This window comes from Passer domesticus, chromosome 3 (genome assembly GCF_036417665.1).
Source record: "Passer domesticus isolate bPasDom1 chromosome 3, bPasDom1.hap1, whole genome shotgun sequence".
In the NCBI taxonomy this organism is placed as follows: Eukaryota; Metazoa; Chordata; class Aves; order Passeriformes; family Passeridae; genus Passer; species Passer domesticus.
In genome coordinates this window covers 22,762,515-22,779,683 of record NC_087476.1, presented here as the reverse complement: position 1 = coordinate 22,779,683, position 17,169 = coordinate 22,762,515, and the positions used below count along the sequence as shown (strand labels likewise).

The following is a 17,169-nucleotide window of genomic DNA, read 5'->3' as shown; positions in this document are numbered from 1 at the left end:
AAATAATCTGTTTTAAGAATCTGTTTTAGTTAAGAGCTGGCTATCTACAGCTGTTCAGAAATATTGCAAAAATAGGAAACACATCTGGCTTCTTCTTGTATGAAGTTCTTAGATTTTAAGAAATGCATTATGTTGATGGATGTCAATACATTTGCATATTTAAAAATTATAAATAAGTGGTCTATTGTCAAACAACACTTTAGTAAAATATGCAGAAAGCTACACAGCTCAGCTGTTAAACATATCTTTCCATACAGTATGTCCACAGACAGACTGCTGTTGTAATAAACAGAAAACCACTGTTTGTCTCAGATTTCCTTTATTGAAATGTCACTATTTTTGTGTCCATTTGCCATCTCACAATAGTCCACAGAGTTAGGAGAAAAATAAATTGTCCTGTAAAAGAAAGAACATGATAAAAAAGAGCTCCCAGGTACTGCTTTCCTCTGTCTGTGCAGGCATGCTTATAATAATATTATATCCTATAGCAATTGGTTTCTATTAGAAAACTTCAACCCATGTCTTCAATATTGACATTTTCTCTTGAGAACATAAAGGTTTTTTAAATTCACTTTAGATTTCTGCATTTCTTTTTTACTTGTCTGGAGGAGGCAAATACATGGCAGGAGAGGCTTGTATCATCAAGTTGTTCCTGTTAATCTCTTTCCTTTATCCTGATTCCAAACAAAAATACCTGCTGTCATGTATTGCATTTGGTTGCAGAATGATTATTGTCACAGCAAATGCAGAGTAATACTTAAAAATGAATTGACACTAACTCTGTTCAAAATACACCAGGGATTCCATAACAGCTTGGTATAAATGGTTTACATTAATTTTGCACTATATTTAGAAATTTCTAGATCTCAACTCTTAAGAAATTTAGAGGGATCAGTAAAGAGATCAGTATATTAACTGCTCTACAGTCATACTGTGAAATGCTCAGGTTACATTAACTACTGTATTGGTGGAAGTCTGCATTACCTTGAAAATGAAAAATCAGACCATTTACTTGAAAAAAGGATTTTCCAGAAATTTCTGGAAATTTTCCAGAAATTAAATACTAATGATCATCTAGATTGTCATGCTATGTTACTCCTATTGTATCTGGAAATTGAGTCTGTTCTATAGCTTCTGAAAATAGCAACAAATCATGATGTCTCTTTGTCTTCCCTATAGTCTACTGTAATTTTTAAAGGCTCAATTATTGCTTTATTTCTTGGTCTACTGAAAACACAAAACACAGTATTTTCTGAAACCAAGGAAATACCATTGGTTTCTCACACACTTTTCATCATTCTGCCTGAAACAGAATTATTTAAATTCAGGATTGTCAGGTTTTTTCTTAAAAAATTATGTAAGAGATTTTCAGTGCAATAATAATACCTCTACAAAATTTTGTTTTTACAGTCTGCATTTCCTAATTAAAAAAAAAAAAAAAAAAAAAAAAAAAAAAAAAAAAAAAAATTGAAAGAAAAGTGAAATCACAGCCGAATGAAATACTGCTTCTCTTACCAAAAAAATCTTCATAAATTATATTCTGTCTTAATCTTTGCTATACTTATTTTTCATTAATTCTTCATCTCTTAGTTCTCAGAAAGACTCCCACTTTCAATAAATAGATTATAAATCGAATTATATATCAACCTCTAGAAATTTGGTATTAATTACATTAAATGGCTATATCATCAGTCTAGAAATTTTGAAAAATCTGAAAAAATAATTGAGACTGTTAATTTTTTTCACTTTAATGATATGCTTTTTTTGTGCCTCAAATATCAGTGGAAAGATTAAGAATGCACAGTCTGTCTAGCCATGAAAGAAGTTCTGGTTCATGGCTGCTCACAATGTTTGTTGTCAGTGAGTGAATGTGTCACGGGAGCTTTATTTTCTGTCTTTTTTTTCTGTAGAACTGTCGACTTAATTCTGTCATCCAAAGTGCTCTGCAGACAGATACAAAATGTCTTTCAGAGAAACCATGTGACAGTCTTTTTGGAGGATTGTATTCCCTCTAGGGGAAACCTTTCAACACCAAATTGTTTGTAGTGCCATATGAAAATCCTTGGATTTTCAATGAAAATACAAATGGATAAAAGAGCATATTTGACTTGAGTTATTAATTCAAAAGGCAACTGTACAACAGTCCCGACAAAATGACTTATCTCTGTGACATGCCAGCTGAGTTCAGTCTCAACTTCCCTCATAGCTTGTGTTCTCTGATATAGTGGCCCTCAAAGTTCAGTGCGATCTTTGATTTCTGTACAGAGAGAGCCTTAAAAAAAGGCGATTTCAGCCTTTTGCAATTACTAGCACAGAGACCACTTTTTGGTCAAAACATGAAAGAACTAAGTAGAAAAAAAAAAAAGTATTCAAGGAATTGTTTTTTTCAAGCCCCCTACAGTGTGTATCCATATTGAAAGTGGCAAAAACTTTAATATAGTGGGTTTGTGATTCAATCGCTGCTGTGTGCTATAGTTTCTCTGTTACTTTTCTCAGAAAAAAAGCAAACTCCACTTTGATAAGAGAGATGAGTAATTTTGGGATTTAAATCTGTAGTCAGAGTGTAGCAAAATAGGGTTTTTTTTAAAGAATATGCCAAATTTAAATTTTGTCAAAATAATTCTTATTGTCCACAATACTAGAGAAGGGGAAGAAAAAAAAAGGAGATAAAAATGTTTCTGGAACTAAAGACAAAAGACTCAGATTTGTATCACTCATGTGAGAAGTTCAAAAGTCATCTGTGCCTAATTATAGCCAAGATCTGAAAACAGGTCCTGTCAGAAAAATAGATCATTGCAGACTCTCTTGCACATTATTACACTGAGTATCTCTCTGCATAAATAATTCAGTCTTCTGTGATTGGAGGCAATGTATGGTGAATTCTGTCTCTATTCTGTAGCTGAGGAAGTGCATACAAAATGTAAGTTATTGCTTCACGTTTTTGCTTTGCTCTAAAGAGGTTCAATCAGCAAGGTTGAAACCAATCATGGAGTAAATATATTTCTGGAGTGAACAGTTCAGTACAGTTTTGGATCCATTCTGAGATAGACTAGCCTGTATGGCTTTCATCATATGCAGACACAAATAAAAATAAGGCTTTGCCTTGGGAGAGAAACCCGAAACGTGATGAAGTTTCATTGATTGGAACATGCAGACAGTTTGTCAGCTGAAGGAATATGCTGCCAAATCCTTTCTGCCCTACTAATTATAACACAGGTTTTTCTGTAGTCTATTAGAGTGTGGCCAAATTCTAGAACAAAATATGTGAGAGACCATGTTGGTCAGCTGGTTAAATCTCACACAGAATTGGAATTTTAGGAAGCCATGCTCTCTTATGGTGTCCTTTGGATAATACAAACCTCATCTTTGATTGCTGTCTGGGCTTTCTTTGGCTGCCTAGCCTACAAAACTGTATATTGATTTTCACAAACCTCTACAATTTCAGTGCCATGTGAACATTAAAGCATTCCATTTGAAACTCACACTATTCAAGAATAGGAAAGTAATAAAAGGTATATTTTTACAGAATATTTGTCTCTTAATACATAGTCAGTACTTTTCCACAACATCTATCATATTTGTAAGAATCCCATCTGATTTCAGAGTCAGGCACAGACTGAACCAGGAATTAACTGAAGTTAAATGGTAGAGATTTATTTTTCATTGGGTTGTTTTTGTTTGTTTATTTGCTTGTCTCTTTTTTTCTTGTTGTTTGTCTCTTATTTTCATTCTAGTTCTAAAAGAGAACAAAGTAGAAGTTTTGCCAGTCAAAACTGAAACACAACAAAGAAAAAAAATTTTGCTATTCCTTAAATGTACATGTTTCTGACAACCTTTTTTGTGGCCTAGTAACACAACTGTGAATGCAAAATAGTGGGAAGCTGAGCCAGGCCATCCTACAAAGGTGTGCTGCTCACACTTGTCACAGTTTCATGTGCCTGAAGTCAGTTTAGCCATTCTATCAGTAGTTGTCTAGTCGTAAAAAATACTCTGGAAACAAAACATTCAAACAGAACAATAAAATACACTCTTATTTCTTGTTTGGCATTGTTTTGCCTTCAATGAACTGAAAGCAGTCAGTGGCCATATCTTCATTCTTATGTGTTCGTGTCAGTAGTTCTTTTTCCTTGTTCTTTTTAAAACTGAAAATCAAACCCAAATCTTCCTTTTTTACTTGATACAGAAAATTATAAAATACTGAAATTTGAGGGTAACAGTTTGATACAGACATGGTAGCATTTACTTAGAAGATACAAAGTTTTGTTTATGTTGAATTAGTGTGTTTTTTCTGGGTGGTTAATGTGACATTGTGAGAACTGCAAGTAAGATCTTCATTAATGTCTTATCCGTTATGACAACCTTCTGGGTCATAGGGACTCAACTGATGATTTCACTCCTCTCTCTAGTCAGGTGTTCTCAGTTACATTACACAGTGTCCAAAAATGGGCATGAGCAAAATTAATAATGGAATTGTACAAGTTTGCACAGTGTCTTCTTAAGAGAACTATTAAAAATAAATTATTGTTATCTTCCATTGTATTGTAATAATGGAGAGAAACTTCCCAAAGATATTTTTTTCTGAATCCTTTTTTTCTGAAGTTTTAACTCCATTCCTCCCCACACTATCAGAAATATATTTCATATATTTTTCTAACAAAAGCAAGTTTGTTATTTGTCATAAAGACAGAAGTGTATTTCTTCTGAAACTAAGTTTGTAAAAGCATATGATCCAGCAATTTGCATAAGTGTATTTCTAAATAAAAATACTTATTTCATGGTATCTTTAAATTTTATATTATCATTTTATCATCATATTATCATTTAGCTTATCCTGTAATCATCTCAACTTTTCTTTAATTGCTTTTTCTAGAAACTTTTTCATAAGTAAAAGTAGCTACAAATTGGTAGATTTCTATTTTCCTTTCAGAATTATTAATGCATTTAGACAAAAGCAAAACAAGATCAAAAGCATTTATGTAAGCAATAATATATTTTGGTAGCTAAGAATAAAATAGTTTAGAAATCCAGATAAAAAAGTGAGACATCAACTGTAGTAATTTCTTTAACTGCTGTCTGCATTGCATTCATCTTTATGCCTTTGCATGGCTTCAGTAAATATGCTAAAAAAAAATCAGGAATTATGTATGTTTATTATTTAAGATCTCGATAAAGTATCTTAGTAGAGTGATGTTGAATTCATATCTCTGAAAAATTACTATTTGATTTTATTTTGAAACTCCATAATAAACCTTAATTTAATATTTTTAGACTTACATTACAACCACATGTGTAGCCCATGGTTTTGAAGGGTGAGTGCACTATGCTTTCACTGAAATCATATCAAGCAGAATGTTTCAAGTTTGCCTGGCTTATGCTTAATTGTTTTCTAGAGAAAACAATTAAAGCTGTATCCGTTTTCCCCCAGAATTCCAGGGTTAGGGATGCTTTCTTCCTCAATAGCTACTATTAATAGTTCTAGGGGACATCATGTCTGAAATGGATAGATAAGCTTGGAGACACGGCAGAGCTAATGACAGAGAGGGACTTGCACCAGAGCCCTCAGCTGGTTTGAAAGGCTGCAGGGTGACCTCCTGCTCTCAAGTGCATGGACACGAGAAGGTGTTTGTGTTAGCATAGATGTGTGATCTCAGCAAACTGAGGAGAGACTTTCTGTTTTAAATACTAGGGTTGTGGTTATCTCTTCTTAGTGAGACCGTCAAAGAATGCAGAGAAAAAGGGACCTAGAGACTGAATTTTAATCTCTGATGATTCTTAGAGGTAGCACCAAGACCTTCACAAGTTTGAATATGTTAGCAGTTTTGAATTAGAGATTCCTTGTAAGTCCTTATGTTTATATTTTCTTCTGATAGTCTATCAACTTGCATAATGAGTACAATACTTCCCAGTGTAAAGAAAAAAAAAATTAGAATTTTTTCCAATCTTTTGCAGTTAAAAAAAGAGAAAATATGCATTAGGCTTCTTCCTTTTTCTTCTTTTTCCATTTTCTGTCTTTCTTCTGACCTTTTTTATCCAGTTCTGAAAGGACAGAAACTTCGAAAGACTTCTATGCGTTGTGCTTTTAAAGAAAAATATGAAATCTTTCCCTCTGTTGTTGGAATGAACTGATCTTGGTCACCAGTGTAGGCTGCAATAAAGTATAGCACTACAGATTTTACTTTTCATCTTCCATTGTATGATATTATTTTCCTGATGACAAGTGTTCTGATTTCAGGTAAAAGAAGCTGACAGCATTTTGAAGTCTTTTCTCGCACATTTAGCATTTCAAGTGCACTTGCAGCAAAACTGTATGATGCTCAGGTGCACCAAGAGTCCAAATTCTCACTCTGTTTTTGCTGCCAGCATAGGGAGAAAATGTTATTTTCCCCAAATCAGAGTTGAATTGAGTGCTTCTGAGATTATTTGTTATGCCTCTTGGTATAAGCAATTAAATTCATTACAGTTGTTATGGCAGGATAAGTGAGAGCAGAAATTTGCCAGTTCCCTGTAAAATGAAATATGCTCTTAGCAAAATAAAATAAGCCTCATGAGAACAATAATTCAATCTACTTCATGACATTTAATAGGAATATTTATAAGGTAGTCTAGATGAGCAGAAGTTGCTGAGAAGATACAACAACCAGTCATGGTCAGATTAAACTTCTATATTTAATAAACAGACAACTCAATGATTTGGAAGCTTGGATATAATGAACATTTTGTACGCATTTTTATAAAGACTAAACCAGCCACTCAATGGAAAAATACAAAATTATATAACTTAAACTTAAATAATTGTACTGTATTGTACTTAGAAATAGACTGTATATTTCTCTTGAATAATTTAAGAAATAATCAAGGATATTGTGATTAGTATTCACTCAGTCCCCCCAAGTGGCTACTTAAAATAGTTTTCGAAATTTTGTTTTCTACACAATGTGGAATGAAAAAAATATGCAGTATGTTGAGATAAAGTGCATGTAACAAGTAATTGAGCTAGGGTTATCCTAGAGCACATGGCATCGGATTGCATCAGGAAGTTCTTGAATATGTCCAGTGAGGTAGACTCCACAACCTCTTTGGAAAGCCTGTTCCAGTGTGCAGAGCTTCATGAAGTTCCTGTCAGCCCATTTCTTCAGCCTGTCAAAGTGCCTCTAGATAGCAGTTTGACCTTCTGCTAAACTGGACTGGACTCAGTTTTTAATCCACTTCATTGCCTGCTTAAACAACCCGTATATCACATCTTATGTTCAGACCATTTCAAAGGCTGAACTCTGCTGCTGTCTCATCATCCACAGGTCAATCACTTCATCACTGAACTTTGTCAAGTTAGTCAAGAATTACTTCCTCTTGGTGAAGCTGTGCTGTTACCATTCCTCATGATTTTTATTTTTGTCTTTAACATACTTGTAAATGATTTTCAGAAAGGTGCCCCTCATATTCCCAGTGATTCCAGCAATCAAGGTGATACTGACTGGCCTGTTGCCCGAGTCCTTCTTCTTACGCTTGTTGAAGATAGAGCTGGTGTTTACTTTTCCAGTTTTCAGGCACTTGTCTCGACACAGAACTGCATATTTGCAGGGGTCTCTAAATAAATTTTGGTATCCAGCTAAATTGAACATTTCAGTAAGTGGGTAGTAACATGAAAACAAACCCACAAATTTTAAAATAGAGAGACACTGAAATATGATTAAACAAGTATTAATCCTAAACAGTTTTGAGGACAAAAACCTTAAAAAAGACTTTTTTTTGTTGTTTCTGTAGCGGTGAGGTTGGGTTTTTTTTTTCCTCAGCATATGATTAGCTAAAGCTAGATGCTTGGATAGTAGGGAAAGAGCTTTTTAGCGATATACTCACTAGCATATACACATTACTTTGATATAAAGTTTAGATATCAAAGAAAACAAAAGAAAACTGAAATTATTGCTCCAGTGTGAGTAAATAGATTTTTCTGTTTGTGTGTTACTAAAACAATATCCAAGATTGACAGAGGTTAAATATAAAATTACAACAGCCTGTACCAACTTCTATTTGTATTCATATTTTAACACTAAACATACTGGTTTTGCAGGTTTATATAGGAACAGAATTACCTAGTTTGGACATAGAGTAATATATTTTGAATTTGAGGTGTAGTGGTGGTATTCTTTTGTGTGCCTTGTACCTGTTTACTTCCATCATGATTTCTGTCTTTGTCTAATAAAAAATGTATATGGCTCAAGCTGTTGATGTGGTTGGCATCTGTTTCAGATTCATTTTTACTGACAGCAGGCTGCTGCTGGCGAGCACTCAGCCTTTTAATCATCAGAAATACAGAGACTGTCATTCCTGTCATTGCTCTTTATTTTGCTCTAGAATTCTGCATCCAATGTACTGAACTAAAACCAATGATAGATGAAAAGCATGACAGAATATGCATTATAAGTTTCCTAATTATAATTTTTAAACAATACTAGAATTTATTGACAAATTATTATAACAAGTGTAGAAATGCTAGATTACCCTTGGCAATGGCTAAGCTTTAAATCTCATTTCAAAGATTATAGAATGTCTGTGCATATTTTCACAGATACTTCAGAAGTTTTTATAAGAGACAGAATAGTTTAAAAAAACCCAAGTATTTGACTGTTAGTAGTATGACCCATTTATCCTTTTGTGTGCTGCAGTATCTTTCCTTTTGTGCATCAAAATAGAAGGGAGAGTGTGTGTGGTTGGACATGTAAACAAGTACATAAACCATTCACGCATAACATTAGATATACATTTAGACTTAGGGTTCAGCATGAAGTTGCATTAAACACCTCTACCTTTATTCCTGTGCATGGAGTGACTGTCCTTATCCTGTGATGGGCCAATTCATTTTCTACTGCTTTTTGCCAATAATATATTAGAAAAGACTCTTTTTATTGTCCCTGCATTTCTGGCCAGCTTCAACTCCAGTTGAGCTTTGATTGGATGACTTTTATCCCTACAGTGGCAAGCAGCTTCTTCTTATTCTTCTATGATAACTAATCTTGCTTCCACAGGGCGTATATCTTCCTTCTTTGCCTTATTTTCCAAGAAGAGATTCCTGTTCAGCCAGGCCAGCCTTTTGTCTCACCTGCCTGACTTCAGACATTTGGGAATCACCTGCTACTGTGCCTTTGGCATGTAATGCTTGAAAAGTGACCAGTACTTAATGACTCCCACACCAACAAAAACATCTTCCCAGGGGACCTTACCTAAAATTGTCTGAACAGCCTGAATTCTGCTCTCCTCATGTCCAGAGTTGAGGTTTGCTGGCAATTTCCCTCCTGTCAACAGAAATTTTAAACTTGGTTGTTGTGGCCAAGACAGCAACCAATCTTCCATTATGAGATCTTCCTTGTTGGCAAGCAATAGATCAAGGAGGGCATCTTTCCAAGCCATCTCCCTTAGGACCTATTCCCTAAAGCTGTCATTCAGGATTTTTAGGAACCTTCTGAGTTGTAACAGCTGTGTGGTTCTCCCAGGTAATGTCTGGAAAATCAAAGTCCCCCATAAGGGCAAGAGCTGTTGGCTTGGAGACGTTCCTTAGTTCCTCATAGAATAATTTGTCAGCATCATTGTCCTGGCTGGGAGGTTGATAGTAGACACCCACAGTGACATTCACATGATGTGTTTGCCCCTTGAGTCTTATGCAGAAACTCTCTCAAACTGAGCCATTGCCAACTGTGAGCTCCACAAATTCTACCCCTTCTGCTACATACAGTGTCGCCCCTTCACTTCTTCTTCCCTGCTTATTGCCCCTGAAAAACTTGTAACCATCAAATGGGGCACTCCAGTCACAGGACTTGCTGGATCAGGTTATGCCACAGATAACAAATCTCTGGGACCAGGCAAAACACTTGAGCTCCTCTTGATTGTCCTTCATGCTGTGTGCATTATGTAGAAACAGAATTTCTTTGCTCTTCCTTATTTAGTCTGTTTGTGGCCTCTGTTTGTGGCTCTCGGACAGTCAGAGAAAAGCCCTTTCTTCTTGCCCTGCCTGCACAAAGTGCTGGCGCAAAGTGCTGCACCATACCTACACTGCCATGCCACGCCCCTGTTTGCCTGCTCCTGTTGTGCCACACCTTCACTTCTGAGCCATGCTCCTGGTCACCATGCTCCAGGCTGCTCACACTCCCAGGAGGCATTTAAATCCCCTCTCTTGCTCCCAGCACCACTCTCTCCTTGCCTGTTTTTTTTTGCTGTGGGCTAAGTGGTTGTGATAACACTTGGGCAGGTTGCTTCAGTTCCTGAACTTGGAAACCGCCCTGTACAGCTCACAGTAATAAATGAAAAATAGTTCAATTTTCTATGTAATCATGCCAGCTGTTGTAAGAGATTTTGCAAAACCACCTGATTTTTGGCATGAGGCACTTTCTACTGTTCAGACATTTTAGCTCTCTTGGCAACCCAGTTTTGGTTTCGGTTAGAAATGTTGAAATAGAAACTGCAAAGCTGGTAAGCTCTGCAGAACCGTTCTACAGCCTGTTCACAATCTGCTGAGGTATTATTAGCTCCAGAAGAAAATAGCAGAATCCTGTCTGAGAGCCAAAATTAGATGGCAGTCTGTATTTTTCAAAGAACATGGGGTGTGCTGTATGTTGCTATCAAAATGAGAGGCCTGGCTCTGTAAGGAATGAGGCTTGTCTAGTACATTGGATGGCCCTTTTAGTACATGCTGGTATCTGCTCCAGAAGTCAGGGCTGCTTCTTTTTTTAGTTACCTGGTTTCTCTCATTGTCCTCCAGAAGGTGATCTGGCATTGTCAGATTTTTTTTACCTGGCATATGAGCCCTACATTTCTCTACTTAACTCAAATGTACCATTCTAGCCATCCAAATTATTTGCTTCTGACCTGGCCTCTGCTAGCAGTTTTATGTACGCAGCAAATATCTATTTGTACCTAATTTCTGTTCTACTTTCTCACCCTTATATCCCTCCTTCACATGGTGCAATGGCCGTTAGAGTGCACCTTAATCAAATCACCCCTGACGCAACTGCACTCTCAAAGCACCTTCAAGACAGACTTAGCTGTGAGCACAGGACTCATGAGGTGTTCAGAGAAGTACCACACACTAGTCCTTTCTGCAGTGAGGGGAGGACAGTCTGACAGGAAACCCACTTGACAAAAACCCTGAAGAGAAAAGAACTTGATTTTTTTCTGTGTAGAGTGTCATGTTTCCTGTGTTCCATGTGCTTACCACCAAGCAGAAATAGCACAAAATGGAAAGAGGGGGAAATTAAATATGATACAAAAAGGCAGCACTTGATTATCCTATTGAAGTAATTTAAATGTAGGAAAGTCTCAGGACAGTCTTAAGCTGCGCCAAGAGAAATTTAGGTTTTATGTAAGGAAAAAGTTTTTTACTGAAAGAGTGATAAAGTACTGGAATCGTCTGCCTAGGGAGGTGGTGGAGTCACCATCCCTGGATGTTTTTAAAAAAAGATTGGATGTAGCTCTTGGTGCCGTGGTGTAGTTGAGGTGTTGGGGCATGCGTTGGACTTAATGACCTTAAAGGTCTCTTCCAAGCTTCTGTGATTCTGTGTGTGATTCTGAGTGCATCTGGCAATATAAATTTGTAGAAAATAAACATAGATAGTAGTGGATTTTCAATGTGACAACTCATTTGCACAGGCTGACAGAGCAGCATTTGAGAAAACAAAAATGGAAAAAAATAAGTGTTCTTAACTCAGTTTTAAGAGCAATATATAATGTCAAAAGTGGATAGTATCTCTTGCTTTCTTAAATACTTTGCAGGACTTCTGTAGCAGTACTTGTGTCTGGGTTGGTTGACAATATTCAAGGAAGTCTAAACCACCTCTACTATTCTTTATCTTATCTGTAACAGCTCTTGTGGATGAAATACTTTTATCAAAATATTTGCAGCACAATGGACTACATTTCACACAAATTATTTAAAAGGCACAGACTTCTAATTTCAGGACATGAATTCAGGCTGAAAACACTTAGTGAGTTGAGGTACCTCCCTGCATTTCCTGGTAAGATATCTCGAAAGCTTACTCATACCCTCAGTGTTTGCTATTAACCAACTCTACACTTAGCAGTGCTTCTGCTAGCAGTACTTCTGCATACTCACATTGTCATCCTGTTCCCAGGTACCGACTTACTTCACAAGAATGGAAGACTAATTATAATTTCTTCTAAATGTAGACCATTTGAGTAATTAGATCTTCATAGAGAAAGAAACAAGTAGAGAGATTTAAAATCATATGAAAAAGATTGGAAGTCATGATCTCATGGTGCTGCAGTTCTGCATAGGAAAGCAAAAGTCTGTGAACAAAGGCTTAGAAACGACAAAAGAAGGATAAAATGAAATGTAGTATCCCCCCAAACGAACACAACAATGAGAAATTTTAATTTGTTTCTCTGATGTGAGGTCAAAATTACTGGAGGTATGACTAGTATAAAATGCTATGGGAACTGTGGAAGAGAAAGAATTTTGTAATGGCAGGACAGAAATTAACAGATGTGGAGGTGATGTTTGCTTACAAATATTTCATCATTTTAAGAAACATGTCAATATCATGGGTTCCAAATGACTCAAATAACTTATTCTTTAGGATAGGCTCTACTTGCTAACCTTTAAGTATCTAGTGTTGTGTGAGCTTTAGAGGCTACACAGACTGTCTTTCCTGCGACATTGCATAGACACCATTTTTTAGCAGTGATCTGAAAAAGAAGTAGTTTTTCACTCTCTTTCAGTGTAGTTCTTCCTTTATAAACTTACATTTGGAGTTTTGAAAATCACTGTGGTGGAGCATGCAACTCAGTAGGGACTGCTTTAGTATGTCTTAAAACTATGTGTCTTATTTAAACCCATTGCATCCCATTTTACCTGCTTAGTTTCTTTACTGAACCTGATTTATGGTATTTTCATTGAGCTTGCAGCCTTACGAGATTCAACCTGATTATTTATTGATATACAGAGACACAGACATTCACTAAAGCTGCCTTTATTGTAATGTCTTATCAAATGGATTTAATTTATTTCAGAACATGAACCTCCCTACTATTTTCTTTGCAGTGAAAAGATTTTATGACAGAAGAGGCTGACTCAGTTTTCAGATATATCTTCCCAGGCTTATTGATTTCAGTTTTCTAATATTATTCTTTGTATTTCAATTATGGCAGTTAAAAAAGTCACAGCAAATAAAAACAATTATTTTTCAAAGCAGCCCAGTAGTCATTATGCTCCCCTTTCTACATGAGATGTCACAGCTTAAGGAGGTGCTCAGAGCAGATTTTAGGGTTGACAAAGAAAAGAGGTGAGGTATTGCTGTGGGTTGAACTTTATAATATTGAAGTCATCAGTATGGTTTCCAAGGGATATCTTTCATTGGCTTGCATAATGAGTCTACAAATGAAATCTGCTGACAGCCTTTTTTAATCAAAAATCTTTAAGAGAAAGATCTCTTATTTGAAAGAACATTTGATGATCAGCTCTTCTTCCTCCTTCCTCTTCCCCACCCCAAATTCCACTATAATATACCTTCTGCTGTTCCCAGCACCAGTGGCACAAATTTACCAAAAACGATGATGTTTCTACAGCAGAAGAAAGTGCATGAAACATGTTTAGAACAAGGAAAGAAGATGAAAATGCAAATTATGCCTGTTTTGTGTCAGCACTTCATGAAAAGCAGTGTATGCTGCTATCAAAGAAAGTGACAAAATGATGGGTACTGTTACCAATTTGAATAAGCCCATAATTTACAGGAAATCGTCATGTTTCTCATGCTTATATGTAGTTCTTTCACATTTTATACTCCTACGCTCCTTTTTCCTGTATTTAGCAAAAGGCGTCAAACTTCTGCTATATTTGAAAAGTGTGAGGGAAACAATGTGCACAGATCTAGCAAGGTTTTATTGAATCCTGCACATCATGAGAATCAGAGAGCAGTTAAATCATCAGCATAATCATGTTTTTATTGCAGCCACTCCTAACTCCTTAAAAATTAGTATCTTTGGATCAACTAATCATTTTCCTTAGTCATCATCTCGACCATGTCTTGCTAAAAAACTTTAAAAATCTGGTAAACTTCATGTAGAAAGATGTAAAACTAAATTAAGAATGGCTTTTCTTTTTTTTTTTTGCCAACAATAAAAAAAAAAAACAGCTAAAAAAGTCAACATTTATACATTTATTGAAAAATAAAGCTGTCAATTTAAATTTGTTTATATTTTGTCTTAATTCAGAACAGGAAGCCTATTTTTTCTGAAATAAAATTTTAGAACATCTCAGAATCATAGAATCACAAAACCAAAATTTAAGGATCAGAGTGATTTGGGTTCAAAGGGACTTTGAAGATCATCTAGTTCCAACCACCCTGCCGTAGGTGGAGATGTCACCCACTTGATGAGACTGCTTAGTGCCACATCCAACCTGGCCTTCAATACTGCACAACCAAAACTTATTTCAGAAAGTTTAAAGCAATATTTTCAACAATGCATTTGAAATTATATCAGAGTTTTTCAAAATTTATCTTTCCATTTTTTTCCTACCCCACTAAAAATATTATTTTGTTTTATGTTCAAATTAACAGATGGCTTTGGTTGCTTTAAAAGCTTCACATTTGGGAGAAATGGTGCTTATCCTCAAAAACATTCCTTACAGCTATAGATTTTTAGATACATCACGTGGTTTTGACTTGACTAGAGTTTAAGTGTTGTTAAGACAAGTCAAAATTAGTTTAGAGGAAATTGATTAAATTTTTGCTTATTTTAATTTTATATTTACAGTTAAAAATTCTGGCATTACAGTAATGCTCCAGGATTGCAGCCAGGCTCTTCATCTGTGTGATTTGGTTGTGCCAGATGTAGCTGAGAAAGCAGAGGCTGCATTCTGAGCAGTTAGACATTAGAAACTTTTCAAAATCTTGTGCAAGTGGTGAACAAGTCTATATCTATGGTAAGAAAGAATAGTCTCATTATGCTGTACCTTCTGTTAGAAGCAAGCCTAGGCTATGTATTAATTTGTGCCTTTATTGTCAGAGATTATCACTTTCTTGTTTGAAAGATCTAAATGGAGGAAAAATGTATTAACCCAAACTATGAATGACTCAAATTTTGAGGCATTTGATATGAGCACAGAATGCACAGTTCTCTGAGTTAATTTCCTTAGAAAATGTCATTAAATTCCATTGTGGTATTTTTCATGCATGGAAGGTAATAGTGAGAAATAAGATAATGTAGGAAGGAGTCCTTATTTTTTCTATTCAAATAATAAAATAGAGGGGAAAGGATGTTTATCTTCCATCAAAGAAATAAATGCACCTTATAGCACAATACAACTAAATGTTTCACCACTGAATGTACCATACCTTTTTTACTTTTGCTGTTGTAAGCAGTGGGCATGAAAATTATTATTTTATTTAGTATAAACTGACATTATCAGGGAAACTGCGCTAATTTTCAATTTTAATGTTCTATAAAACTATTGATTTTAAGGTTTCTCATACCAAAAAATCCTATTTTAATAACACCTTCAATTTGAGTATTTCTGGTTAATAATTAATGCAATTATTAATAAATTGTTATTTACACTAATTACTAATTATTTTAGTTATCATTAATTAGTATTAATAATGTATATTAATGCAAGAAATGTAAAAACTGTTAGAAATTCTGGTACTTTTACTTAGAGGAATCTACATTTGCTTGTTTTGAAAAATTTCCTGAAGAAAGCGTTCAGTATCTTAATAAGTCAGTGGAGAATAGTCCTAATTTATGAGATTATAGATATTATAGTATCATTTATAATGATAATTTGTTTTAAACATATAAAGTACAATGAAAATCTGCAGAATTATGTGTATGAACAACCTTACTTCAGGAAGGTTACATGATTAGGAGCCTAAATTTATCTAATAGAAGTCAGGCTGGGAGGACTGAGCCCAAGTTTTTATAAAAAGACACTTGTGAGAAACATTCACAAATCCATTTTATATTTAACACAGTCTTGCATAGGTATTCATAGAGCAGTTATCTATATGATAAAATACTCAGTAGGAAAACCACTTAATTGTTTTGGGAAGAATCAAACATTACTAGTGTTCTATATGGAGAAAAAGTCATTCCTCCGTGAGGTACTACAAATTCCTGGTTTTGAAGAGATTCAGTCACATTTGTAGAACTGAAGAGTCAACTTCTATATATACTGGTGCTCCTAGCAAGTAAGGTTTTTCCTTTATAGTCCAACATAAAATGGTTAAATTCCTCCCTTTGTTTTATGGAAAGGCTATATAGTGGCTCTATCATAAATGAAATATGCTTGTGTTTCTTTGTGATATACTGTTGTGAAGTTCAGTAATCTGTCTGTTTGACTGGCAGGTCACTGAGCAGAATATTAGGGTGGTCTGTTCTAGGAGAGATAAAGGCTTGAATGAGTTTGTCTAAATTCTACTGAGATGTGTTTTAAATTCATAAATATTTGTCAGGTGACAATAGATATTAATAAATATGCCAGTGTTCAAAAATGTGCTGGAGTTAAAAGCCACTCTGAAGTGTCAACCTAGGCATTATATGTATGGGAAAAAAAACCACCCCACCCCCCGCCCAAAAAAAAAAAAAAAAAAAAAAGAAGAAAAAACCCAAAACCAAACAAAAAATCTCAATAAACCAAAAACACCAAAACATACTAAAATTTCAGATATTTGAGTTGCCTCTGAGGTCTTGAGGAAACCTGGATAGAAATTTTTCCCAATTAGCTCAATAAGTGAATGTTTATCTATATCTGAAAAGGAACAATTTGTCACCAAAGTAGGCTTACTTGGACTAAAACCACGCGCAAACTGAGTGGGGTTTGTATGATCTTGCCTCATGGAAACAATATCTTGCTTGCCACATGATGGTAGTATTAAGACTTTTTTGCAGCATTTAAAGCTCTTTTGAAATGGTTCAACCTAGATTCTTAGAAGCTCTTGGGCATTTTAACATTGATTTGGAAAAATGCTGAATAGGAGATTCACAAAACAGCAGTGGTGTGCTCAGGTGGAGTAGTCTAATATAGATGTGGACAGAAGATTTTTTTCATTTTCAAAGCTTGAGAGAAATAACATTGTCTTATTTGCTTACTAAAACTATGCTATAATGGAATTGTAGAATGGCCTGGATTGGAAGGGTCCTTAAAGGTAATCTAGTTCCAACCCT

At 35.2% G+C, this 17,169-nt stretch overlaps 1 protein-coding gene and 1 long non-coding RNA gene across 5 annotated transcripts in view; one reads left to right on the top strand and one right to left on the bottom strand.

Annotated features, from left to right (window-relative positions):
• The window catches only part of CSMD1 (CUB and Sushi multiple domains 1), a 1,052,894-nt gene that overhangs the window by 383,737 nt on the left and 651,988 nt on the right, over positions 1–17,169 (top strand). The window lies entirely within an intron of this gene.
• LOC135297960 (uncharacterized) lies at positions 309–9,625 on the bottom strand. 2 transcript variants are annotated; one of them, XR_010359905.1, is made up of 4 exons: positions 9,455–9,625; positions 9,219–9,290; positions 1,847–1,943; positions 309–396 (listed from the first exon to the last, which is right to left on the bottom strand). It is a non-coding gene; the product is annotated as an uncharacterized LOC135297960 (long non-coding RNA). The 2 variants fall into 2 exon arrangements; XR_010359904.1 differs by having other exon boundaries at positions 9,219–9,625.